Genomic DNA, 26,537 nt, shown 5'->3' with positions numbered 1-26,537 from the left:
GGCTGGCTTCCTCTAGTTGGGGCGTCGACCAGGCCTCCTAGTTAGAGGGGCCGGTCGGCAGCTGGATCGTGGCCTCGGCCTGGCTGTGCGTAGCTGGGCCAGCCCAAGTATACGTTTGTTGTTATGCCCTTTATTGGGCTAAGTGTCGCGGGAAAGTAGTCCCATTGGGGACCCCAGGTCTATGGACCCGTCAGGAGCCCCCGAGCCCCTTTGGGGCTTTGTTGAAGCCCCTGAAGGGGCTATCGGTCGGAATGCCCTATCGCGGGGAATCACACACGGGGGTGTTGTTTATTTTTGTTTTGTTTATGAAGTGGCCGGGCCGCTTTGGGGATCTAGCTCCGTGTTTGAGATGATAAGGATGGGCTCCATGTAGGAGCCGTATCGACGCCTCGTGACCCTGTACTTTCGCCTCAGTTTTTGGCGTATGGTGGTCGAACCGTCATCTCAAGGCTTGACACCTTTAATGTGCGGGCGCTGAACTGTCGCCCTGCCGTAAAGCCTTTTTTTCGCGCATCCGTGGACGCGAACTGCAACCGCTCCCATATCTTAGCCATTTGCCCGGCTATAAATAGGGAAGCTTCCACGTCCGGAGCCCCCAAGGCTTGTGTTGTAGATCCTATGGCTTGAGTTGTAGATTCGGTAGGTTTGAGGCTCTTGCTCTTTGCCCTAGGCGGATTGGACCGCTCCTCATGATGCCGGAAGATCTCTCGTAATAGGTGTTGCACCTCCTTCTTGCAGTCTCCTTTAGCATGCCTGGGCACCACGATGCGAGAAGAATTCTCGTAACATGAATCCGCCGTGCAATGAGGGGCTGGATGAGAGGACGAGGGCACCGCCTCGAGAGGAAAGGGGAGCATGGCCTCCTTATCCTCCTTGTTGCGCTCGTACCTTGGGCCGCCGATCGTCGGAGGTCATTGTCTTGGCCTGCCTTGCGCATGGCATCGGTGGCGGTGGAGATATGTAGGCATAGATGGCCACGTGCGGCCTCAAGCTAGTTTACCCAGGGATCCGGAGCACGGTTCTCGTACTCCCTCCTCACCTTTTCTTCATGTACCAGGCCACCACAGAGGGAGGAGAGAACTTTGTGCAGCTTCCTATGCTGCCTGGGTTCCCTCATCTTCCTCCCCCCTGGCGCCTCCACTCAGAAGGAGGAGATCAGAGAAGATCCGGTGAGGATGGGTCAGTGAGCGAGGTTTCAAGCGCAACTTTATTGTATGGCTCACGCTCTTTTTGTTTCTTTCGTTCCCGAGTCGTAGAGTAGTCCCTGGGTTATACTTTCACGCTTTGCGTGATATTGTAAAGCCTTTGGGATCCTGTGTTCGCACACTTTGTGTGATATTGTAAAGCCTTTGGCTTATGTATTTAGCTTAATAAAAGCTCATATTCGATGTGTGAAACTTGTGCCCACCGTGCTGTAGAGGCGGACTGTCGTCGGGATTTTTGGCATTTTCCCCTTTGTTCGTTGCGTTGCGTAGGATAGCCAAGTGGTTCGGGCATTTTAGCCCCCGAGTAAGTGCAAACGCTTAGGTCTCGAGGGGACAACTGGCAGAGGCCGTAGGGGCACGTCAGGTAGACTCTGTAGGGGCACGTCAGGTAGACTCTGACGCCCAGCTCCCAGGGAGATGGCTGGCATGGGCCATAGGGGCGGGCCGAGTTGCAGAGGATGCCCAGCTCCCGAGGAGGGGACTGTTTGTAGTCCATTTACCGCCGGGTTCACGTGAGCAGACCTGGTGTGTCTAGCCCTCGAGCCTGTGGCCGACTAAGGAGTCGGTTGGAGGCTGAGCATTTTGGTACCCTTTTTGACCAAAAGCGAGTCGAGTGGACACGAGCACCCTTCTCCTAAGGAGGGGGACCCGTTGTCAGTCTGGTTGCCGCTGGGTGTGCGTGAGCGCACTCGGTTGGTGTAGCCCCCTTGCCTGCGACCGACCGAGGAGTTGGTCGGAGGCTGAGCACTTGAGTACCCCTTTGACTTTCAAGTCAAGCGGACACTGGTGCCCTTCTTCCGAGGAGGGGATCCGTTGTTAGTCCGGCTTTCGTCGGGTGCGCCCGACTGGAGAGTTGGTCGGAGGCTGAGCACTTGGGTACTCCTTTCTAGGGTCGTGGACTTTGACATCCCCGTCGGTTGAGATGAGGTGATCCTCCTTGCGAGTCGGGGGTGCTTGCTCGTGTTCGTTCCGACCGCGAATTGCGTCATCGGTCGTATTCCCGAGTCAGGATATGGTGGCCCGAGCCCCAAGTCCCGTTGGGCTCGGTCGGCGTTGGTCGAGTTTCATGCATCACCCCATCCGCGGTCTCCGCGACCGGAGGGGCTGAGCTAACATCGCTTGCCTCGATGGCTTGAGTGACACGCTCGGTGAGCTCTCTAACGGGCATGTCCAAGTGGAATCCGGGTCTATCATTTGTAACGGGGTCAGCATAGCCCTCATGTGGCATTCCACTGCTCCTTAACCCGCCTCCCGTTAGATGCCTGAGTCATTCTGGAGATCGGCTTAGGTGGCCCACTGGCCTCCCCTCGATGGAGATTCTGTGGGCACAGCTCGAGGTCAAGATCGAACGAGAAGGTCGAGATGATCCCGTTTGCTTCTGAGCGGATCGGGCGAAGGCCCCTAGGGCTTCATCTGCGTTTTTCCCTTGGCTCTATTTGACGCGAGGCGGCCTCGAGCCCTTCGCGGGCTAGCCTTTAACCCCGGTCGGTCGTTCGTGACGGGGTTGGTCATGCCCTGCACGTTAGTGTTCCCCTACTTTTACCTGTCTCCCATCGGGGGCCCGAACCGTCTGACCGACCTAAGTGCCTACCGGCCTTGGTTCGGTGGAGGTTCCGAAGGTGGGTCCCTCCACTTTGTCCGATCAACCCGAGCGCCTACTGGCCTTGGTTCGGTGGAGGCTCTGATGGTGGGTCCCTCTACTCTCCTGCCTCGCAAGGCGAAGGGGCACTTGCGTGCGGTTGTGCTCCATTTTTCACGGCTCTGCTGCAGGAGTAGGTGGGCCCATTCCAGCCTGCGCCCCGTCATGTAGGGTCATGTCCCGTCGATTGCGTCCCATCCGCTAGGGCTCCGTGCCCCTTCCCTATTAAATAGGGGGAGGGGCAGAGGTCGTCTGGCCCGTCCTTTCACCTTTCCTCGATTGCTGCTGCTTCCTCTTCCGCTCTTACACCAAAGCTTCCTTGCATGCTGTAGTGAGTTCCAAGAGAGAGGAGGATGAAGGGTGAAAGTGAAAGAAGTCTTATAGATCCGTTCATCACCTCCCATCGCGCGATGTCGAATTGGATGGCGTCCGTCGTGAAGGAGGAACTGCTGGAGGACTTCGCGAGGAAGGGGTTGCTGCCGCCGAAGGCGGTTGCAGGTTGGAGAGTGCGGAGGCGGGGGACGTCGTCTCGCGACCCGGGCCCGGCGAGGTCATCTCCTTCCTCGCTTTCCACGAGCGCGAGCTTAGATATCCCGCGCATTAGTTCCTGCGCAGGCTCTTCCACCGCTGGGGGTTGGAGTTGCAGCACCTCAATCCCAACGGGGTGCTGCATATTGCCGGCTTCGTCACTGTTTGTGAGGCCTTCCTCGGGATGGAGCCACATGTGGACCTCTCCGTGAAGTTTTTCTTCGGGAGAGCCTGGTTTGAGGAAAGTGGGAGGCCGAGCTTGCCAGCCCCGATCGGGGGGGTTCGCGCTTCAGAGGAAACCTAAGGTTGCGTACCCGCCGTACACCCCCAACGATTCTAATCGGGGATGGCATGGCGAGTGGTTCTACATCCGAAACCCGGCAGAGGTGCCGTTCTCGGAGTTCACCAGAGGGAGGCTAATGAGACAGGACAGCTGATGAGGACATCAACACCAACGATACATCCACAACGACACAAGTACCAGTTTCTACGCCGACACAAGTACCAGTTTCTAGTCCTATTACTTGTGCTCGTGCTCGTGCTCGTCAACTTAATCATCAAGTAAGTTAACTCTTGAGTTCCTATCCATCATATTTAGACAATGGAGACGCATGCACTCTTATTTTGGTTAGGAACCAGGGAGAAGACCGAAAGGGAAAAGGACTCGCGCAGGCTGGATTCGGACTCCAGGACAGCACGAAATTGTGATGGTCACCACGGTCGCATACGGACTCAGATTAGGGAGTTCAAGTACTTCACAGATTTGTTACGAAGTCTATTTTCATATGGATCTGGACTCAAGTCTACATCTAGTCTGAGGCGGCTGTAATGACCAAATTACTACCAAGAAGTTTTCTATCTAAAGGTGCTGTGTCACTTTAATTTGGCCCAATGGGCCGTGTATCAAGTTGGGTCCATTAGGGACGCGTCCTAGGGTTGGAGCATGACCCCAACACCCTAGTGGTCATCCTCCCACTTTCATATACCCCTTAGCCGTCACCTAGAATAGTTGGATTTTGTTTATATCAAGTTTAGCTCTCGCTACTTGCTTGTAAGCGCGCGTGCTGGATCAGTCGCCCGTCTTCTTGTCTTTAGAACCCCACCATTATTGAGATTGAGTTTGAAACCTTCATCTTCATCTAGTAAATTCAGTACTTGTTATACTTGTTCTTGCTAGTTCTTCGATTTCCTTGCAGGACGAGTGCCCTAGTGGCCGGGTGACGCACTCCACAAGATCGCATCAACCATTGGAGGTGGTGTATCGGTTACTAAGGCGCATCTTGGAAGGCTGTAGTCGGGCTGTGAACGTCGTCTCCATCCACCAATCAAGTTATCCCATGCCTCTTATCGAAAGATCGGGAATAAACCCTAGCGGGTTCCTATCAGTTGGTAATCAGAGCAAGGTTTATCGGTGAGAGACCTCCAATCCTTCGCTGTTTTAATTTTCCTATAGTCCAGAAAAGCCAAAAAAAATAGTAAATTAGTTTACCCACAATCCTATGAACCCTTTGAGCCTTTGCTAGCACTGCTTGGTTAGGGCTTGTTGAGTTTTCGGTTGCATCGGTTGTGTCGAGTTGCTGGTCTTAGTTTTAGTCCTTTAGAGTTTCGAGTTCTTGTCACGTTCTAGTCACAGTTGTGTGCTACCATATAAACGTTCTGTTGGCTGAATTCGAATACATCCTTGTGTTCAAGTCCGAGTAGGAATTTGAGTTTGTTTGAGACCGAATCCCATGTGGTGTTGAGTTCGAGTTGGAATCGGTTTCTAGTCTGAATTGACAGCTGCCTTGTTACTGTTTTGAGTCCAAATCTGAGTACACCTTTGTGCAGTAGTAGTCCTACCTATACTCAAACTCTCCACGTCCTGCATATACTTTTGAGCTCGGTTTTACGAGAGAGAAGCTTGTGTCGTGTGTGACTCTTTTTTTTACCGGAATACCCCTGTCCCTGTCGGGAAAAGCTTGTGTCGTGTGTGACTCTTGTGAAGTCTTTTTGTTTATATAATCAGTTTTGAGGATCCCCTGAAAACAAAGAAAGAAAAAACATAAAAAAAGAGGAAAGAAAGAAACAGAAAAAAAACAAGAAGAAAAGGGGCTAATCGTTTTTACTTCTCCATTGTTTCCGGTGGTGTGTGTGACTTCCTTTGTATCCAAGCTCGCGCCTCTAGCACGTTCTAGGCTAGGACCTACCACCGTTGAACGATTACTCAACTTGCTTTTGTGACTAACGTGGTGCTAGTACTTCCTTGCTTCAGCCCACCTACAGCTCCACATAATTTGACTACAGCTTGATAGGTCTTGTTGTTGAGGCACCGATACACTTCATTCCACGATTGCAGACTTGTTGGTTGCCATCACCTCCTGTTGAGCAAGGTAAGAATTGGTAAGAGCTTGTGTAACGGGTTGAGAGTGAGCTCCTTGCAGTAGCTACATCCTAATAGTTGTAGGGTTTTTTATTTCTTCACCTGTTTTCTTGTTGCCTTTGTTTCTCTAACCATGACAGGATCAGAGGATAGTCAGCATATGCCGTGTTCTCCCCGCACCAAGGGCATCATACAACATTTCAAAAATCTGGTGAAAGGGCACGTGGAAGGGCTTGATAATGATTTGCAGGTGACGAATGAGAAGATTGGGCAGTTGGAGGCCACGCAACTTGCCACCAACACCAAGCTTACAGGGTTGGAGACGTCGGTCGCTCGTATTGACAAAAGCCTTGCTGCTATTTTGAGGCGTTTTGATGAGATGCATGCCAACACCACTGTCGTTGTCAAGATTAGCGGATCAAGACTACGGCTAGTAAATTTCTTTTATGCACGCAAGGCTTCAGATGGTGGCGTGGGAGGACACGGGATTAGACTGGTTCGGGCAAGGAAAGCCCTACGTCTAGTATGAGGAGCTGCTCGTGTTGCCCACGCGGGGTCTGTAGTAGGGGTTACAGGCAGGCGAGAGAGGGAGCCGGTCCCAACTCTCTTGGGTGTGCACTGATGCTCTAATGGTGAGTGTGTGTGTTGTTTGCTTGAGAGAGTCCCCCTGTCTCAGGGCCCCCGGTTCTCCTTTTATAGCGCAAGGAGAGCTCGGGGTTACAGATGAGTCAGGTGTGAGGAGAAGTAAAAGAGATAAGCTAAGTAAAGTAAAATACAACGAGAGGGACCAAGTCCCCGGGTTGCCGCCTCCTGCTCCGGCCTTCGGCCCCTGTCAGCGCGTCCACCGGAGGAGGGCGGCTGCCTTCGGATCCTGTCGACGATCCTCCTAGCGACCGCTGCTGCCAAACATGATGATGGTGTTCGGTTATGGCAACTGTGCGCGTCGGGGAAGACGGCCGACCCCTGTCGTCCTGCTTACGGCCCGTGGAATACGGACGTCGCGTTCCTGTCGCCAGATACGTGGGGCGTGAGAGCGGGCGGAACTCCCTCCTGTGCCAGGCGGTACAGGCCATGAGTTCCTCTTGACAAATCAGGGGGAGCCGCGGCTACTATAGCCTGTGCGGTCGCGGCTACAGTGTCCCGCCCGGGTACTTGTGGCGGTCACGTCGAGGGATGCGGGCGTCTTTTTGCGCGTCAGAGCCGCGGTGCATTTATGGCAAGATCGGTGAGGGGCCCACGAGATCCGCGTCCTCGTCTGCCGGTCCGCGTCCGAGGCGGATCCTTGTCCTGTGGGCCCGGATGAGTCCGACCCCCCACGCCCGGGGTTGGGCGAGGCGGAACCTTGCGGTGAGGGGTCGGGCGCATCCTACCCTGGGACCGTGGGTCATGTGAGGCAGAGTTTTGCCATCGAGGGGTCGGGGGTGTCCGACCCCGGGGCTCTAGGTCGGGCGAGATGGAGCGTGATGTTCCCCACTCATGCTGGGCCAGCGGCAATCGTCGTTACTGCAGGTGGGCCTGGGCCTTCATGATTGTTGTTTTAAGGGTCATTAGGAGGTCGTTAATATTTCCACCCAATAGTAGCCCCTGAGCCTGTGGTGGAGCATGAATGCTCCTCTAGAGGCTAGTTTCGTCGTTCGTCGGGGATCTTCGCTCGTTATGCAAGCTGCAGTTAATCAGGGATAGGGAGTGTTGTTTGCTCGGCTTGGCCGAGGAGAGTGATCAGGCGGGGCGTCCTGTGGATGTCTTGGCGTAGGATAATTCTCTGTTGTTTCGTAGGGCACTCCTGCTTTGAGACCTCAAATCGCGACCACACGCATGGTCATTAGCTGCGATGCTAGCCCTCGAGCCCCCGCGCGTTGCAGGGGATCGGTCGGGCGGCTAGATCAACTTTTGAACGTTACCCCTCAAGCGTCCGTTCGCTGAGACGGAGGGGGTGAGCCGTGCCACGCTATCCTCGCCGGACGAACCGTGGTGCTCGTTGAGCTGCAAATGGGTTGATTCGAGTGAGGTCCCGATTCCCGTTCGGGGGGTCCGTCTTGGGCCAAGCTGGTGGTGTACCCCAGATTCTGGCCGGCCAGTTCATATAGTTCCCGAGTTCGTTCGATCGGACCCGGGGGCTCGTTGCCTTTCTTCGGGGAAAAACCATGAACTTTAATGCCAGTCCAGACTCGAACGTGAGGTCGGGACACCCTAGGCTATCGTGCGCCCGGGTGATGGCCGCTAGCGGACCCGTCCCTTCTCACCCCTTGCTCGGGGTTATCCTGGGGCAGCCGTTGAACCCGTAGCAGGCCGGCCTTCAAACCCCTGGACCGTAATGGGCCGTAGGGGCGTTTTCGGCCCTGTATCCCTTTCTTACCTATTGATGGGCCCTGGGCTGGATGCGGTGGAGGTTGTGCGCGTGCGTTCCCCGGGAGGCAAAGTGACGGAAGACGCTGGCCCGCGAAAAGAGGGAGGAGGGGATGTTTCCTACAGCCGGTTGTGCGCACGACTTCCAAAAAAGGCGCGCGTGACAGGGCGTACCTGGTGTTGCATTTACTGCGATGGGGCCGCCCATTCCGCTTCCCACGCGCCTCCCTATAAGACGGGGAGTCTGCCTCGCCGGTTCCGCCCGCAACTGCTGCTAAGTATTTTCGCTTTCTCGCGAGCCCTTTGCCTTCTTGCGCGACGTTCGCCTTCCTCTGCCCAGCGCAGCAGCCTTTCTCGCCCTCCGCCGTTGAACTTTTCTTTCCTTCGCGATGGGGTGCTGGGCGCGCTCAAGCTTTGGTACCTTGCGCGCCGACAGCCTCACGAGGAAAGGCCTCCTCTGCGAGAGGACCGAGAGAGGCGAATGGCGATTCCTCAAGATGGAGGAGGTGCTGAGTCCGCCCGCCGGCTACGTCGTGTCGTTTGCCCACTTCCACGAGAGAGGGTTCGCGATCCCGCCGAGCCTCTTCTTTCGCGGGCTGCTGCACTACTATGGGCTCGAGCTGCAACACCTTAATGTCAACGGGATCCAACACATCGCGGCGTTCGTCGCGCGGTGCAAGGGGTTCCTGGGCATCGAGACCAACTTCTCGCTCTAGAAGTACTTCTTCGTGGTCACCCTGTACCAGAAGGCCGAGAAGAAGGGGAGCCAGCAGCGGGCGACCCCGGTGCCAATAGGGTGCGCCGGCATCCACCAACGAACGCATGGAATCTTCCTAAATATGCACTAGAACAAGTTTGGGAGTGTTTTTGGGCATTCGGTTCCGGCACGAAAAATGATGCAAAACGGGTGCATTTCGGCACCCGAATGCACTATTGCCGGGTAGCGAAACTCGGGTGGATTTTTTCGCAACGAACGCATGCAATCTTCCTAAATATGCACTAGAACATGTTTGGGAGTGTTTTTGGGCATTCGGTTCCGGCACGAAAAATGATGCAAAACGGGTGCATTTCGGCACCCGAATGCACTATTGCCGGGTAGCGAAACTCGGGTGGATTTTTTCGCAACGAACGCATGCAATCTTCCTAAATATGCACTAGAACATGTTTGGGAGTGTTTTTGGGCATTCGGTTCCGGCACGCAAAATGATGCAAAACGGGTGCATTTCGGCACCCGAATGCACTATTGCCGGGTAGCGAAACTCGGGTGGATTTTTTCGCAACGAACGCATGCAATCTTCCTAAAAATGCACTAGAACATGTTTGGGAGTGTTTTTGGGCATTCGGTTCCGGCACGAAAAATGATGCAAAACGGGTGCATTTCGGCACCCGAATGCACTATTGCCGGGTAGCGAAACTCGGGTGGATTTTTTCGCAACGCACGCATGCAATCTTCCTAAATATGCACTAGAACATGTTTGGGAGTGTTTTTGGGCATTCGGTTCCGGCACGAAAAATGATGCAAAACGGGTGCATTTCGGCACCCGAATGCACTATTGCCGGGTAGCGAAACTCGGGTGGATTTTTTCGCAACGAACGCATGCAATCTTCCTAAATATGCACTAGAACATGTTTGGGAGTGTTTTTGGGCATTCGGTTCCGGCACGCAAAATGATGCAAAACGGGTGCATTTCGGCACCCGAATGCACTATTGCCGGGTAGCGAAACTCGTGTGGATTTTTTCGCAACGAACGCATGCAATCTTCCTAAATATGCACTAGAACATGTTTGAGAGTGTTTTTGGGCATTCGGTTCCGGCACGAAAAATGATGCAAAACGGGTGCATTTCGGCACCCGAATGCACTATTGCCGGGTAGCGAAACTCGGGTGGATTTTTTCGCAACGAACGCATGCAATATTCCTAAATATGCACTAGAACATGTTTGGGAGTGTTTTTGGGCATTCGGTTCCGGCACGCAAAATGATGCAAAACGGGTGCATTTCGGCACCCGAATGCACTATTGCCGGGTAGCGAAACTCGTGTGGATTTTTTCGCAACGAACGCATGCAATCTTCCTAAATATGCACTAGAACATGTTTGAGAGTGTTTTTGGGCATTCGGTTCCGGCACGCAAAATGATGCAAAACGGGTGCATTTCGGCACCCGAATGCACTATTGCCGGGTAGCGAAACTCGTGTGGATTTTTTCGCAACGAACGCATGCAATATTCCTAAATATGCACTAGAACATGTTTGGGAGTGTTTTTGGGCATTCGGTTCCGGCACGCAAAATGATGCAAAACGGGTGCATTTCGGCACCCGAATGCACTATTGCCGGGTAGCGAAACTCGGGTGGATTTTTTCGCAACGAACGCATGCAATCTTCCTAAATATGCACTAGAACATGTTTGGGAGTGTTTTTGGGCATTCGGTTCCGGCACGAAAAATGATGCAAAACGGGTGCATTTCGGCACCCGAATGCACTATTGCCGGGTAGCGAAACTCGGGTGGATTTTTTCGCAACGAACGCATGCAATCTTCCTAAATATGCACTAGAACATGTTTGGGAGTGTTTTTGGGCATTCGGTTCCGGCACGAAAAATGATGCAAAACGGGTGCATTTCGGCACCCGAATGCACTATTGCCGGGTAGCGAAACTCGGGTGGATTTTTTCGCAACGAACGCATGCAATCTTCCTAAATATGCACTAGAACATGTTTGGGAGTGTTTTTGGGCATTCGGTTCCGGCACGCAAAATGATGCAAAACGGGTGCATTTCGGCACCCGAATGCACTATTGCCGGGTAGCGAAACTCGTGTGGATTTTTTCGCAACGAACGCATGCAATCTTCCTAAATATGCACTAGAACATGTTTGAGAGTGTTTTTGGGCATTCGGTTCCGGCACGCAAAATGATGCAAAACGGGTGCATTTCGGCACCCGAATGCACTATTGCCGGGTAGCGAAACTCGTGTGGATTTTTTCGCAACGAACGCATGCAATAATCCTAAATATTCACTAGAACATGTTTGGGAGTGTTTTTGGGCATTCGGTTCCGGCACGCAAAATGATGCAAAACGGGTGCATTTCGGCACCCGAATGCACTATTGCCGGGTAGCGAAACTCGGGTGGATTTTTTCGCAACGAACGCATGCAATCTTCCTAAATATGCACTAGAACATGTTTGGGAGTGTTTTTGGGCATTCGGTTCCGGCACGCAAAATGATGCAAAACGGGTGCATTTCGGCACCCGAATGCACTATTGCCGGGTAGCGAAACTCGGGTGGATTTTTTCGCAACGAACGCATGCAATCTTCCTAAATATGCACTAGAACATGTTTGGGAGTGTTTTTGGGCATTCGGTTCCGGCACGCAAAATGATGCAAAACGGGTGCATTTCGGCACCCGAATGCACTATTGCCGGGTAGCGAAACTCGTGTGGATTTTTTCGCAACGAACGCATGCAATATTCCTAAATATGCACTAGAACATGTTTGGGAGTGTTTTTGGGCATTCGGTTCCGGCACGCAAAATTATGCAAAACGGGTGCATTTCGGCACCCGAATGCACTATTGCCGGGTAGCGAAACTCGGGTGGATTTTTTCGCAACGAACGCATGCAATCTTCCTAAATATGCACTAGAACATGTTTGGGAGTGTTTTTGGGCATTCGGTTCCGGCACGCAAAATGATGCAAAACGGGTGCATTTCGGCACCCGAATGCACTATTGCCGGGTAGCGAAACTCGGGTGGATTTTTTCGCAACGAACGCATGCAATCTTCCTAAATATGCACTAGAACATGTTTGGGAGTGTTTTTGGGCATTCGGTTCCGGCACGCAAAATGATGCAAAACGGGTGCATTTCGGCACCCGAATGCACTATTGCCGGGTAGCGAAACTCGGGTGGATTTTGTCGCAACGAACGCATGCAATCTTCCTAAATATGCACTAGAACATGTTTGGGAGTGTTTTTGGGCATTCGGTTCCGGCACGAAAAATGATGCAAAACGGGTGCATTCCGGCACCCGAATGCACTATTGCCGGGTAGCAAAACTCGGGTGGATTTTTTCGTAACGAACGCATGCAATCATCCTAAATATGCACTAGAACATGTTTGGGAGTGTTTTTGGGCATTCGGTTCCGGCACGCAAAATGATGCAAAACGGGTGCATTTCGGCACCCGAATGCACTACTGCCGGGTAGCGAAACTCGTGTGGATTTTTTCGCAACGAACGCATGCAATCTTCCTAAATATGCACTAGAACATGTTTGGGAGTGTTTTTGGGCATTCGGTTCCGGCACGCAAAATGATGCAAAACGGGTGCATTTCGGCACCCGAATGCACTATTGCCGGGTAGCGAAACTCGGGTGGATTTTTTCGCAACGAATGCATGCAATCTTCCTAAATATGCACTAGAACATGTTTGGGAGTGTTTTTGGGCATTCGGTTCCGGCACGAAAAATGATGCAAAACGGGTGCATTTCGGCACCCGAATGCACTATTGCCGGGTAGCGAAACTCGGGTGGATTTTTTCGCAACGAACGCATGCAATCTTCCTAAATATGCACTAGAACATGTTTGAGAGTGTTTTTGGGCATTCGGTTCCGGCACGCAAAATGATGCAAAACGGGTGCATTTCGGCACCCGAATGCACTATTGCCGGGTAGCGAAACTCGTGTGGATTTTTTCGCAACGAACGCATGCAATATTCCTAAATATGCACTAGAACATGTTTGGGAGTGTTTTTGGGCATTCGGTTCCGGCACGCAAAATGATGCAAAACGGGTGCATTTCGGCACCCGAATGCACTATTGCCGGGTAGCGAAACTCGGGTGGATTTTTTCGCAACGAACGCATGCAATCTTCCTAAATATGCACTAGAACATGTTTGGGAGTGTTTTTGGGCATTCGGTTCCGGCACGAAAAATGATGCAAAACGGGTGCATTTCGGCACCCGAATGCACTATTGCCGGGTAGCGAAACTCGGGTGGATTTTTTCGCAACGAACGCATGCAATATTCCTAAATATGCACTAGAACATGTTTGGGAGTGTTTTGGGCATTCGGTTCCGGCACGCAAAATGATGCAAAACGGGTGCATTTCGGCACCCGAATGCACTATTGCCGGGTAGCGAAACTCGTGTGGATTTTTTCGCAACGAACGCATGCAATAATCCTAAATATTCACTAGAACATGTTTGGGAGTGTTCTTGGGCATTCGGTTCCGGCACGCAAAATGATGCAAAACGGGTGCATTTCGGCACCCGAATGCACTATTGCCGGGTAGCGAAACTCGGGTGGATTTTTTCGCAACGAACGCATGCAATCTTCCTAAATATGCACTAGAACATGTTTGGGAGTGTTTTTGGGCATTCGGTTCCGGCACGAAAAATGATGCAAAACGGGTGCATTTCGGCACCCGAATGCACTATTGCCGGGTAGCGAAACTCGGGTGGATTTTTTCGCAACGAACGCATGCAATATTCCTAAATATGCACTAGAACATGTTTGGGAGTGTTTTGGGCATTCGGTTCCGGCACGCAAAATGATGCAAAACGGGTGCATTTCGGCACCCGAATGCACTATTGCCGGGTAGCGAAACTCGTGTGGATTTTTTCGCAACGAACGCATGCAATAATCCTAAATATTCACTAGAACATGTTTGGGAGTGTTCTTGGGCATTCGGTTCCGGCACGCAAAATGATGCAAAACGGGTGCATTTCGGCACCCGAATGCACTATTGCCGGGTAGCGAAACTCGGGTGGATTTTTTCGCAACGAACGCATGCAATCTTCCTAAATATGCACTAGAACATTTTTGGGAGTGTTTTTGGGCATTCGGTTCCGGCACGCAAAATGATGCAAAACGGGTGCATTTCGGCACCCGAATGCACTATTGCCGGGTAGCGAAACTCGGGTGGATTTTTTCGCAACGAACGCATGCAATCTTCCTAAATATGCACTAGAACATGTTTGGGAGTGTTTTTGGGCATTCGGTTCCGGCACGCAAAATGATGCAAAACGGGTGCATTTCGGCACCCGAATGCACTATTGCCGGGTAGCGAAACTCGTGTGGATTTTTTCGCAACGAACGCATGCAATATTCCTAAATATGCACTAGAACATGTTTGGGAGTGTTTTCGGGCATTCGGTTCCGGCACGCAAAATTATGCAAAACGGGTGCATTTCGGCACCCGAATGCACTATTGCCGGGTAGCGAAACTCGGGTGGATTTTTTCGCAACGAACGCATGCAATCTTCCTAAATATGCACTAGAACATGTTTGGGAGTGTTTTTGGGCATTCGGTTCCGGCACGAAAAATGATGCAAAACGGGTGCATTTCGGCACCCGAATGCACTATTGCCGGGTAGCGAAACTCGGGTGGATTTTTTCGCAACGAACGCATGCAATATTCCTAAATATGCACTAGAACATGTTTGGGAGTGTTTTGGGCATTCGGTTCCGGCACGCAAAATGATGCAAAACGGGTGCATTTCGGCACCCGAATGCACTATTGCCGGGTAGCGAAACTCGTGTGGATTTTTTCGCAACGAACGCATGCAATCTTCCTAAATATGCACTAGAACATGTTTGAGAGTGTTTTTGGGCATTCGGTTCCGGCACGCAAAATGATGCAAAACGGGTTCATTTCGGCACCCGAATGCACTATTGCCGGGTAGCGAAACTCGTGTGGATTTTTTCGCAACGAACGCATGCAATAATCCTAAATATGCACTAGAACATGTTTGGGAGTGTTTTTGGGCATTCGGTTCCGGCACGCAAAATGATGCAAAACGGGTGCATTTCGGCACCCGAATGCACTATTGCCGGGTAGCGAAACTCGGGTGGATTTTTTCGCAACGAACGCATGCAATCTTCCTAAATATGCACTAGAACATGTTTGGGAGTGTTTTTGGGCATTCGGTTCCGGCACGCAAAATGATGCAAAACGGGTGCATTTCGGCACCCGAATGCACTATTGCCGGGTAGCGAAACTCGGGTGGATTTTTTCGCAACGAACGCATGCAATCTTCCTAAATATGCACTAGAACATGTTTGGGAGTGTTTTTGGGCATTCGGTTCCGGCACGCAAAATGATGCAAAACGGGTGCATTTCGGCACCCGAATGCACTATTGCCGGGTAGCGAAACTCGGGTGGATTTTTTCGCAACGAACGCATGCAATCTTCCTAAATATGCACTAGAACATGTTTGGGAGTGTTTTTGGGCATTCGGTTCCGGCACGAAAAATGATGCAAAACGGGTGCATTTCGGCACCCGAATGCACTATTGCCGGGTAGCGAAACTCGGGTGGATTTTTTCGCAACGAACGCATGCAATCTTCCTAAATATGCACTAGAACATGTTTGGGAGTGTTTTTGGGCATTCGGTTCCGGCACGCAAAATGATGCAAAACGGGTGCATTTCGGCACCCGAATGCACTATTGCCGGGTAGCGAAACTCGTGTGGATTTTTTCGCAACGAACGCATGCAATATTCCTAAATATGCACTAGAACATGTTTGGGAGTGTTTTTGGGCATTCGGTTCCGCCACGCAAAATGATGCAAAACGGGTGCATTTCGGCACCCGAATGCACTATTGCCGGGTAGCGAAACTCGGGTGGATTTTTTCGCAACGAACGCATGCAATCTTCCTAAATATGCACTAGAACATGTTTGGGAGTGTTTTTGGGCATTCGGTTCCGGCACGCAAAATGATGCAAAACGGGTGCATTTCGGCACCCGAATGCACTATTGCCGGGTAGCGAAACTCGGGTGGATTTTTTCGCAACGAACGCATGCAATCTTCCTAAAAATGCACTAGAACATGTTTGGGAGTGTTTTTGGGCATTCGGTTCCGGCACGCAAAATGATGCAAAACGGGTGCATTTCGGCACCCGAATGCACTATTGCCGGGTAGCGAAACTCGGGTGGATTTTGTCGCAACGAACGCATGCAATCTTCCTAAATATGCACTAGAACATGTTTGGGAGTGTTTTTGGGCATTCGGTTCCGGCATGAAAAATGATGCAAAACGGGTGCATTCCGGCACCCGAATGCACTATTGCCGGGTAGCAAAACTCGGGTGGATTTTTTCGTAACGAACGCATGCAATCATCCTAAATATGCACTAGAACATGTTTGGGAGTGTTTTTGGGCATTCGGTTCCGGCACGCAAAATGATGCAAAACGGGTGCATTTCGGCACCCGAATGCACTATTGCCGGGTAGCGAAACTCGTGTGGATTTTTTCGCAACGAACGCATGCAATCTTCCTAAATATGCACTAGAACATGTTTGGGAGTGTTTTTGGGCATTCGGTTCCGGCACGCAAAATGATGCAAAACGGGTGCATTTCGGCACCCGAATGCACTATTGCCGGGTAGCGAAACTCGGGTGGATTTTTTCGCAACGAACGCATGCAATCTTCCTAAAAATGCACTAGAACATGTTTGGGAGTGTTTTTGGGCATTCGGTTCCGGCACGCAAAATGATGCAAAACGGGTGCATTTCGGCACCCGAATGCACTATTGCCGGGTAGCGAAACTCGGGTGGATTTTTTCGCAACGAACGCATGCAATCTTCCTAAATATGCACTAGAACATGTTTGGGAGTGTTTTTGGGCATTCGGTTCCGGCACGAAAAATGATGCAAAACGGGTGCATTTCGGCACCCGAATGCACTATTGCCGGGTAGCGAAACTCGGGTGGATTTTTTCGCAACGAACGCATGCAATCTTCCTAAATATGCACTAGAACATGTTTGGGAGTGTTTTTGGGCATTCGGTTCCGGCACGCAAAATGATGCAAAACGGGTGCATTTCGGCACCCGAATGCACTATTGCCGGGTAGCGAAACTCGTGTGGATTTTTTCGCAACGAACGCATGCAATAATCCTAAATATGCACTAGAACATGTTTGGGAGTGTTTTTGGGCATTCGGTTCCGGCACGCAAAATGATGCAAAACGGGTGCATTTCGGCACCCGAATGCACTATTGCCGGGTAGCGAAACTCGGGTGGATTTTTTCGCAACGAACGCATGCAATCTTCCTAAATATGCACTAGAACATGTTTGGGAGTGTTTTTGGGCATTCGGTTCCGGCACGAAAAATGATGCAAAACGGGTGCATTTCGGCACCCGAATGCACTATTGCCGGGTAGCGAAACTCGGGTGGATTTTTTCGCAACGAACGCATGCAATCTTCCTAAATATGCACTAGAACATGTTTGGGAGTGTTTTTGGGCATTCGGTTCCGGCACGCAAAATGATGCAAAACGGGTGCATTTCGGCACCCGAATGCACTATTGCCGGGTAGCGAAACTCGTGTGGATTTTTTCGCAACGAACGCATGCAATATTCCTAAATATGCACTAGAACATGTTTGGGAGTGTTTTTGGGCATTCGGTTCCGCCACGCAAAATGATGCAAAACGGGTGCATTTCGGCACCCGAATGCACTATTGCCGGGTAGCGAAACTCGGGTGGATTTTTTCGCAACGAACGCATGCAATCTTCCTAAATATGCACTAGAACATGTTTGGGAGTGTTTTTGGGCATTCGGTTCCGGCACGCAAAATGATGCAAAACGGGTGCATTTCGGCACCCGAATGCACTATTGCCGGGTAGCGAAACTCGGGTGGATTTTTTCGCAACGAACGCATGCAATCTTCCTAAAAATGCACTAGAACATGTTTGGGAGTGTTTTTGGGCATTCGGTTCCGGCACGCAAAATGATGCAAAACGGGTGCATTTCGGCACCCGAATGCACTATTGCCGGGTAGCGAAACTCGGGTGGATTTTTTCGCAACGAACGCATGCAATCTTCCTAAATATGCACTAGAACATGTTTGGGAGTGTTTTTGGGCATTCGGTTCCGGCACGAAAAATGATGCAAAACGGGTGCATTTCGGCACCCGAATGCACTATTGCCGGGTAGCGAAACTCGGGTGGATTTTTTCGCAACGAACGCATGCAATCTTCCTAAAAATGCACTAGAACATGTTTGGGAGTGTTTTTGGGCATTCGGTTCCGGCACGCAAAATGATGCAAAACGGGTGCATTTCGGCACCCGAATGCACTATTGCCGGGTAGCGAAACTCGGGTGGATTTTTTCGCAACGAACGCATGCAATCTTCCTAAATATGCACTAGAACTTGTTTGGGAGTGTTTTTGGGCATTCGGTTCCGGCACGCAAAATGATGCAAAACGGGTGCATTTCGGCACCCGAATGCACTATTGCCGGGTAGCGAAACTCGTGTGGATTTTTTCGCAACGAACGCATGCAATATTCCTAAATATGCACTAGAACATGTTTGGGAGTGTTTTTGGGCATTCGGTTCCGCCACGCAAAATGATGCAAAACGGGTGCATTTCGGCACCCGAATGCACTATTGCCGGGTAGCGAAACTCGGGTGGATTTTTTCGCAACGAACGCATGCAATCTTCCTAAATATGCACTAGAACATGTTTGGGAGTGTTTTTGGGCATTCGGTTCCGGCACGCAAAATGATGCAAAACGGGTGCATTTCGGCACCCGAATGCACTATTGCCGGGTAGCGAAACTCGGGTGGATTTTTTCGCAACGAACGCATGCAATCTTCCTAAAAATGCACTAGAACATGTTTGGGAGTGTTTTTGGGCATTCGGTTCCGGCACGCAAAATGATGCAAAACGGGTGCATTTCGGCACCCGAATGCACTATTGCCGGGTAGCGAAACTCGGGTGGATTTTGTCGCAACGAACGCATGCAATCTTCCTAAATATGCACTAGAACATGTTTGGGAGTGTTTTTGGGCATTCGGTTCCGGCATGAAAAATGATGCAAAACGGGTGCATTCCGGCACCCGAATGCACTATTGCCGGGTAGCAAAACTCGGGTGGATTTTTTCGTAACGAACGCATGCAATCATCCTAAATATGCACTAGAACATGTTTGGGAGTGTTTTTGGGCATTCGGTTCCGGCACGCAAAATGATGCAAAACGGGTGCATTTCGGCACCCGAATGCACTATTGCCGGGTAGCGAAACTCGTGTGGATTTTTTCGCAACGAACGCATGCAATCTTCCTAAATATGCACTAGAACATGTTTGGGAGTGTTTTTGGGCATTCGGTTCCGGCACGCAAAATGATGCAAAACGGGTGCATTTCGGCACCCGAATGCACTATTGCCGGGTAGCGAAACTCGGGTGGATTTTTTCGCAACGAACGCATGCAATCTTCCTAAAAATGCACTAGAACATGTTTGGGAGTGTTTTTGGGCATTCGGTTCCGGCACGCAAAATGATGCAAAACGGGTGCATTTCGGCACCCGAATGCACTATTGCCGGGTAGCGAAACTCGGGTGGATTTTTTCGCAACGAACGCATGCAATCTTCCTAAATATGCACTAGAACATGTTTGGGAGTGTTTTTGGGCATTCGGTTCCGGCACGAAAAATGATGCAAAACGGGTGCATTTCGGCACCCGAATGCACTATTGCCGGGTAGCGAAACTCGGGTGGATTTTTTCGCAACGAACGCATGCAATCTTCCTAAAAATGCACTAGAACATGTTTGGGAGTGTTTTGGGCATTCGGTTCCGGCACGCAAAATGATGCAAAACGGGTGCATTTCGGCACCCGAATGCACTATTGCCGGGTAGCGAAACTCGTGTGGATTTTTTCGCAACGAACGCATGCAATCTTCCTAAATATGCACTAGAACATGTTTGGGAGTGTTTTTGGGCATTCGGTTCCGGCACGCAAAATGATGCAAAACGGGTGCATTTCGGCACCCGAATGCACTATTGCCGGGTAGCGAAACTCGGGTGGATTTTTTCGCAACGAACGCATGCAATCTTCCTAAAAATGCACTAGAACATGTTTGGGAGTGTTTTGGGCATTCGGTTCCGGCACGCAAAATGATGCAAAACGGGTGCATTTCGGCACCCGAATGCACTATTGCCGGGTAGCGAAACTCGGGTGGATTTTGTCGCAACGAACGCATGCAATCTTCCTAAATATGCACTAGAACATGTTTGGGAGTGTTTTTGGGCATTCGGTTCCGGCACGAAAAATGATGCAAAACGGGTGCATTTCGGCACCCGAATGCACTATTGCCGGGTAGCGAAACTCGGGTGGATTTTTTCGCAACGAACGCATGCAATCTTCCTAAATATGCACTAGAACATGTTTGGGGAGTGTTTTTGGGCATTCGGTTCCGGCACGAAAAATGATGCAAAACGGGTGCATTTCGGCACCCGAATGCACTATTGCCGGGGTAGCGAAACTCGGGTGGATTTTTTCGCAACGAACGCATGCAATCTTCCTAATTAGACCCTAGAACATGTTTGGGAGTGTTTTTGAGCATTCGGTTCCGGCACGAAAAACGATGCAAAACGGGTGCATTTCGGCACCTGAATGCACTATTGCCGGGTAGCCAAACTCGGGTGGATTTTTTCGCAACGAACGCATGCAATCTTCCTAAAAATGCACTAGAACATGTTTGGGAGTGTTTTTGGGCATTCGGTTCCGGCACGCAAAATGATGCAAAACGGGTGCATTTCGGCACCCGAATGCACTATTGCCGGGTAGCGAAACTCGGGTGGATTTTTTCGCAACGAACGCATGCAATCTTCCTAAATATGCACTAGAACATGTTTGGGAGTGTTTTTGGGCATTCGGTTCCGGCACGAAAAATGATGCAAAACGGGTGCATTTCGGCACCCGAATGCACTATTGCCGGGTAGCGAAACTCGGGTGGATTTTTTCGCAACGAACGCATGCAATCTTCCTAAATATGCACTAGAACATGTTTGGGGAGTGTTTTTGGGCATTCGGTTCCGGCACGAAAAATGATGCAAAACGGGTGCATTTCGGCACCCGAATGCACTATTGCCGGGTAGCGAAACTCGGGTGGATTTTTTCGCAACGAACGCATGCAATCTTCCTAAAAATGCACTAGAACATGTTTGGGAGTGTTTTTGGGCATTCGGTTCCGGCACGCAAAATGATGCAAAACGGGTGCATTTCGGCACCCGAATGCACTATTGCCGGGTAGCGAAACTCGGGTGGATTTTTTCGCAACGAACGCATGCAATCTTCCTAAATATGCACTAGAACATGTTTGGGAGTGTTTTTGGGCATTCGGTTCCGGCACGAAAAATGATGCAAAACGGGTGCATTTCGGCACCCGAATGCACTATTGCCGGGTAGCGAAACTCGGGTGGATTTTTTCGCAACGAACGCATGCAATCTTCCTAAATATGCACTAGAACATGTTTGGGAGTGTTTTTGGGCATTCGGTTCCGGCACGCAAAATGATGCAAAACGGGTGCATTTCGGCACCCGAATGCACTATTGCCGGGTAGCGAAACTCGGGTGGATTTTTTCGCAACGAACGCATGCAATATTCCTAAATATGCACTAGAACATGTTTGGGAGTGTTTTTGGGCATTCGGTTCCGGCACGCAAAATGATGCAAAACGGGTGCATTTCGGCACCCGAATGCACTATTGCCGGGTAGCGAAACTCGGGTGGATTTTTTCGCAACGAACGCATGCAATCTTCCTAAATATGCACTAGAACATGTTTGGGAGTGTTTTTGGGCATTCGGTTCCGGCACGCAAAATGATGCAAAACGGGTGCATTTCGGCACCCGAATGCACTATTGCCGGGTAGCGAAACTCGGGTGGATTTTTTCGCAACGAACGCATGCAATCTTCCTAATTAGACCCTAGAACATGTTTGGGAGTGTTTTTGGGCATTCGGTTCCGGCACGAAAAACGATGCAAAACGGGTGCATTTCGGCACCTGAATGCACTATTGCCGGGTAGCCAAACTCGGGTGGATTTTTTCGCAACGAACGCATGCAATCTTCCTAAAAATGCACTAGAACATGTTTGGGAGTGTTTTGGGCATTCGGTTCCGGCACGCAAAATGATGCAAAACGGGTGCATTTCGGCACCCGAATGCACTATTGCCGGGTAGCGAAACTCGGGTGGATTTTTTCGCAACGAACGCATGCAATCTTCCTAAATATGCACTAGAACATGTTTGGGAGTGTTTTTGGGCATTCGGTTCCGGCACGAAAAACGATGCAAAACGGGTGCATTTCGGCACCTGAATGCACTATTGCCGGGTAGCGAAACTCGGGTGGATTTTTTCGCAACGAACGCATGCAATCTTCCTAAAAATGCACTAGAACATGTTTGGGAGTGTTTTTGGGCATTCGGTTCCGGCACGAAAAATGATGCAAAACGGGTGCATTTCGGCACCCGAATGCACTATTGCCGGGTAGCGAAACTCGGGTGGATTTTTTCGCAACGAACGCATGCAATCTTCCTAAATATGCACTAGAACATGTTTGGGGAGTGTTTTTGGGCATTCGGTTCCGGCACGAAAAATGATGCAAAACGGGTGCATTTCGGCACCCGAATGCACTATTGCCGGGTAGCGAAACTCGGGTGGATTTTTTCGCAACGAACGCATGCAATCTTCCTAAATATGCACTAGAACATGTTTGGGAGTGTTTTTGGGCATTCGGTTCCGGCACGAAAAATGATGCAAAACGGGTGCATTTCGGCACCCGAATGCACTATTGCCGGGTAGCGAAACTCGGGTGGATTTTTTCGCAACGAACGCATGCAATCTTCCTAAATATGCACTAGAACATGTTTGGGAGTGTTTTTGGGCATTCGGTTCCGGCACGCAAAATGATGCAAAACGGGTGCATTTCGGCACCCGAATGCACTATTGCCGGGTAGCGAAACTCGGGTGGATTTTTTCGCAACGAACGCATGCAATCTTCCTAAATATGCACTAGAACATGTTTGGGAGTGTTTTTGGGCATTCGGTTCCGGCACGCAAAATGATGCAAAACGGGTGCATTTCGGCACCCGAATGCACTATTGCCGGGTAGCAAAACTCGGGTGGATTTTTTCGCAACGAACGCATGCAATCTTCCTAAAAATGCACTAGAACATGTTTGGGAGTGTTTTTGGGCATTCGGTTCCGGCACGCAAAATGATGCAAAACGGGTGCATTTCGGCACCCGAATGCACTATTGCCGGGGTAGCGAAACTCGGGTGGATTTTTTCGCAACGAACGCATGCAATCTTCCTAAATATGCACTAGAACATGTTTGGGAGTGTTTTTGGGCATTCGGTTCCGGCACGAAAAATGATGCAAAACGGGTGCATTTCGGCACCCGAATGCACTATTGCCGGGTAGCGAAACTCGGGTGGATTTTTTCGCAACGAACGCATGCAATCTTCCTAATTAGACCCTAGAACATGTTTGGGAGTGTTTTTGAGCATTCGGTTCCGGCACGAAAAACGATGCAAAACGGGTGCATTTCGGCACCTGAATGCACTATTGCCGGGTAGCGAAACTCGGGTGGATTTTTTCGCAACGAACGCATGCAATCTTCCTAAAAATGCACTAGAACATGTTTGGGAGTGTTTTTGGGCATTCGGTTCCGGCACGCAAAATGATGCAAAACGGGTGCATTTCGGCACCCGAATGCACTATTGCCGGGTAGCGAAACTCGGGTGGATTTTTTCGCAACGAACGCATGCAATCTTCCTAAATATGCACTAGAACATGTTTGGGGAGTGTTTTTGGGCATTCGGTTCCGGCACGAAAAATGATGCAAAACGGGTGCATTTCGGCACCCGAATGCACTATTGCCGGGTAGCAAAACTCGGGTGGATTTTTTCGCAACGAACGCATGCAATCTTCCTAAAAATGCACTAGAACATGTTTGGGAGTGTTTTTGGGCATTCGGTTCCGGCACGCAAAATGATGCAAAACCGGTGCATTTCGGCACCCGAATGCACTATTGCCGGGGGGTAGCGAAACTCGGGTGGATTTTTTCGCAACGAACGCATGCAATCTTCCTAAATATGCACTAGAACATGTTTGGGAGTGTTTTTGGGATTCGGTTCCGGCACGAAAAATGATGCAAAACGGGTGCATTTCGGCACCCGAATGCACTATTGCCGGGTAGCGAAACTCGGGTGGATTTTTTCGCAACGAACGCATGCAATCTTCCTAAATATGCACTAGAACATGTTTGGGAGTGTTTTTGGGCATTCGGTTCCGGCACGAAAAATGATGCAAAACGGGTGCATTTCGGCACCCGAATGCACTATTGCCGGGTAGCGAAACTCGGGTGGATTTTTTCGCAACGAACGCATGCAATCTTCCTAAATATGCACTAGAACATGTTTGGGAGTGTTTTTGGGCATTCGGTTCCGGCACGAAAAATGATGCAAAACGGGTGCATTTCGGCACCCGAATGCACTATTGCCGGGTAGCGAAACTCGGGTGGATTTTTTCGCAACGAACGCATGCAATCTTCCTAAAAATGCACTAGAACATGTTTGGGAGTGTTTTTGGGCATTCGGTTCCGGCACGCAAAATGATGCAAAACGGGTGCATTTCGGCACCCGAATGCACTATTGCCGGGTAGCGAAACTCGGGTGGATTTTTTCGCAACGAACGCATGCAATCTTCCTAAATATGCACTAGAACATGTTTGGGAGTGTTTTTGGGCATTCGGTTCCGGCACGAAAAATGATGCAAAACGGGTGCATTTCGGCACCCGAATGCACTATTGCCGGGTAGCGAAACTCGGGTGGATTTTTTCGCAACGAACGCATGCAATCTTCCTAAAAATGCACTAGAACATGTTTGGGAGTGTTTTTGGGCATTCGGTTCCGGCACGCAAAATGATGCAAAACGGGTGCATTTCGGCACCCGAATGCACTATTGCCGGGTAGCGAAACTCGGGTGGATTTTTTCGCAACGAACGCATGCAATCTTCCTAATTAGACCCTAGAACATGTTTGGGAGTGTTTTTGAGCATTCGGTTCAGGCACGAAAAACGATGCAAAACGGGTGCATTTCGGCACCTGAATGCACTATTGCCGGGGTAGCGAAACTCGGGTGGATTTTTTCGCAACGAACGCATGCAATCTTCCTAAAATGCACTAGAACATGTTTGGGAGTGTTTTTGGGCATTCGGTTCCGGCACGCAAAATGATGCAAAACGGGTGCATTTCGGCACCCGAATGCACTATTGCCGGGGTAGCGAAACTCGGGTGGATTTTTTCGCAACGAACGCATGCAATCTTCCTAAATATGCACTAGAACATGTTTGGGAGTGTTTTTGGGCATTCGGTTCCGGCACGAAAAATGATGCAAAACCGGTGCATTTCGGCACCCGAATGCACTATTGCCGGGTAGCGAAACTCGGGTGGATTTTTTCGCAACGAACGCATGCAATCTTCCTAAAAATGCACTAGAACATGTTTGGGAGTGTTTTTGGGCATTCGGTTCCGGCACGCAAAATGATGCAAAACCGGTGCATTTCGGCACCCGAATGCACTATTGCCGGGTAGCGAAACTCGGGTGGATTTTTTCGCAACGAACGCATGCAATCTTCCTAAATATGCACTAGAACATGTTTGGGAGTGTTTTTGGGCATTCGGTTCCGGCACGAAAAATGATGCAAAACGGGTGCATTTCGGCACCCGAATGCACTATTGCCGGGGTAGCGAAACTCGGGTGGATTTTTTCGCAACGAACGCATGCAATCTTCCTAAATATGCACTAGAACATGTTTGGGAGTGTTTTTGGGCATTCGGTTCCGGCACGCAAAATGATGCAAAACGGGTGCATTTCGGCACCCGAATGCACTATTGCCGGGTAGCGAAACTCGTGTGGATTTTTTCGCAACGAACGCATGCAATATTCCTAAATATGCACTAGAACATGTTTGGGAGTGTTTTTGGGCATTCGGTTCCGGCACGCAAAATGATGCAAAACGGGTGCATTTCGGCACCCGAATGCACTATTGCCGGGTAGCGAAACTCGGGTGGATTTTTTCGCAACGAACGCATGCAATCTTCCTAAATATGCACTAGAACATGTTTGGGAGTGTTTTTGGGCATTCGGTTCCGGCACGCAAAATGATGCAAAACGGGTGCATTTCGGCACCCGAATGCACTATTGCCGGGTAGCGAAACTCGGGTGGATTTTTTCGCAACGAACGCATGCAATCTTCCTAAAAATGCACTAGAACATGTTTGGGAGTGTTTTTGGGCATTCGGTTCCGGCACGCAAAATGATGCAAAACGGGTGCATTTCGGCACCCGAATGCACTATTGCCGGGTAGCGAAACTCGGGTGGATTTTGTCGCAACGAACGCATGCAATCTTCCTAAATATGCACTAGAACATGTTGGGGAGGGTTTTTTTGGGCATTCGGTTCTGGCACGAAAAATGATGCAAAACGGGTGCATTTCGGCACCCGAATGCACTATTGCCGGGTAGCGAAACTCGGGTGGATTTTTTCGCAACGAACGCATGCAATCTTCCTAATTAGACCCTAGAACATGTTTGGGAGTGTTTTTGAGCATTCGGTTCCGGCACGAAAAACGATGCAAAACGGGTGCATTTCGGCACCTGAATGCACTATTGCCG

General features: G+C 50.4%; 1 pseudogene; it reads left to right on the top strand.

Annotated features, from left to right (window-relative positions):
- The first annotated feature begins 8,466 nt into the window (after positions 1-8,466).
- Positions 8,467-26,537, top strand: part of LOC140221161 (probable inactive purple acid phosphatase 2) — a 119,937-nt pseudogene continuing 101,866 nt past the window's right edge.

The sequence above is a fragment of the Setaria viridis genome, chromosome 9 (assembly GCF_005286985.2).
Source record: "Setaria viridis chromosome 9, Setaria_viridis_v4.0, whole genome shotgun sequence".
NCBI classification, from domain to species: Eukaryota; Viridiplantae; Streptophyta; class Magnoliopsida; order Poales; family Poaceae; genus Setaria; species Setaria viridis.
The sequence above is the reverse complement of the archived record's forward strand: the minus strand, read 5'-3'. Positions and strand labels throughout refer to the sequence as shown.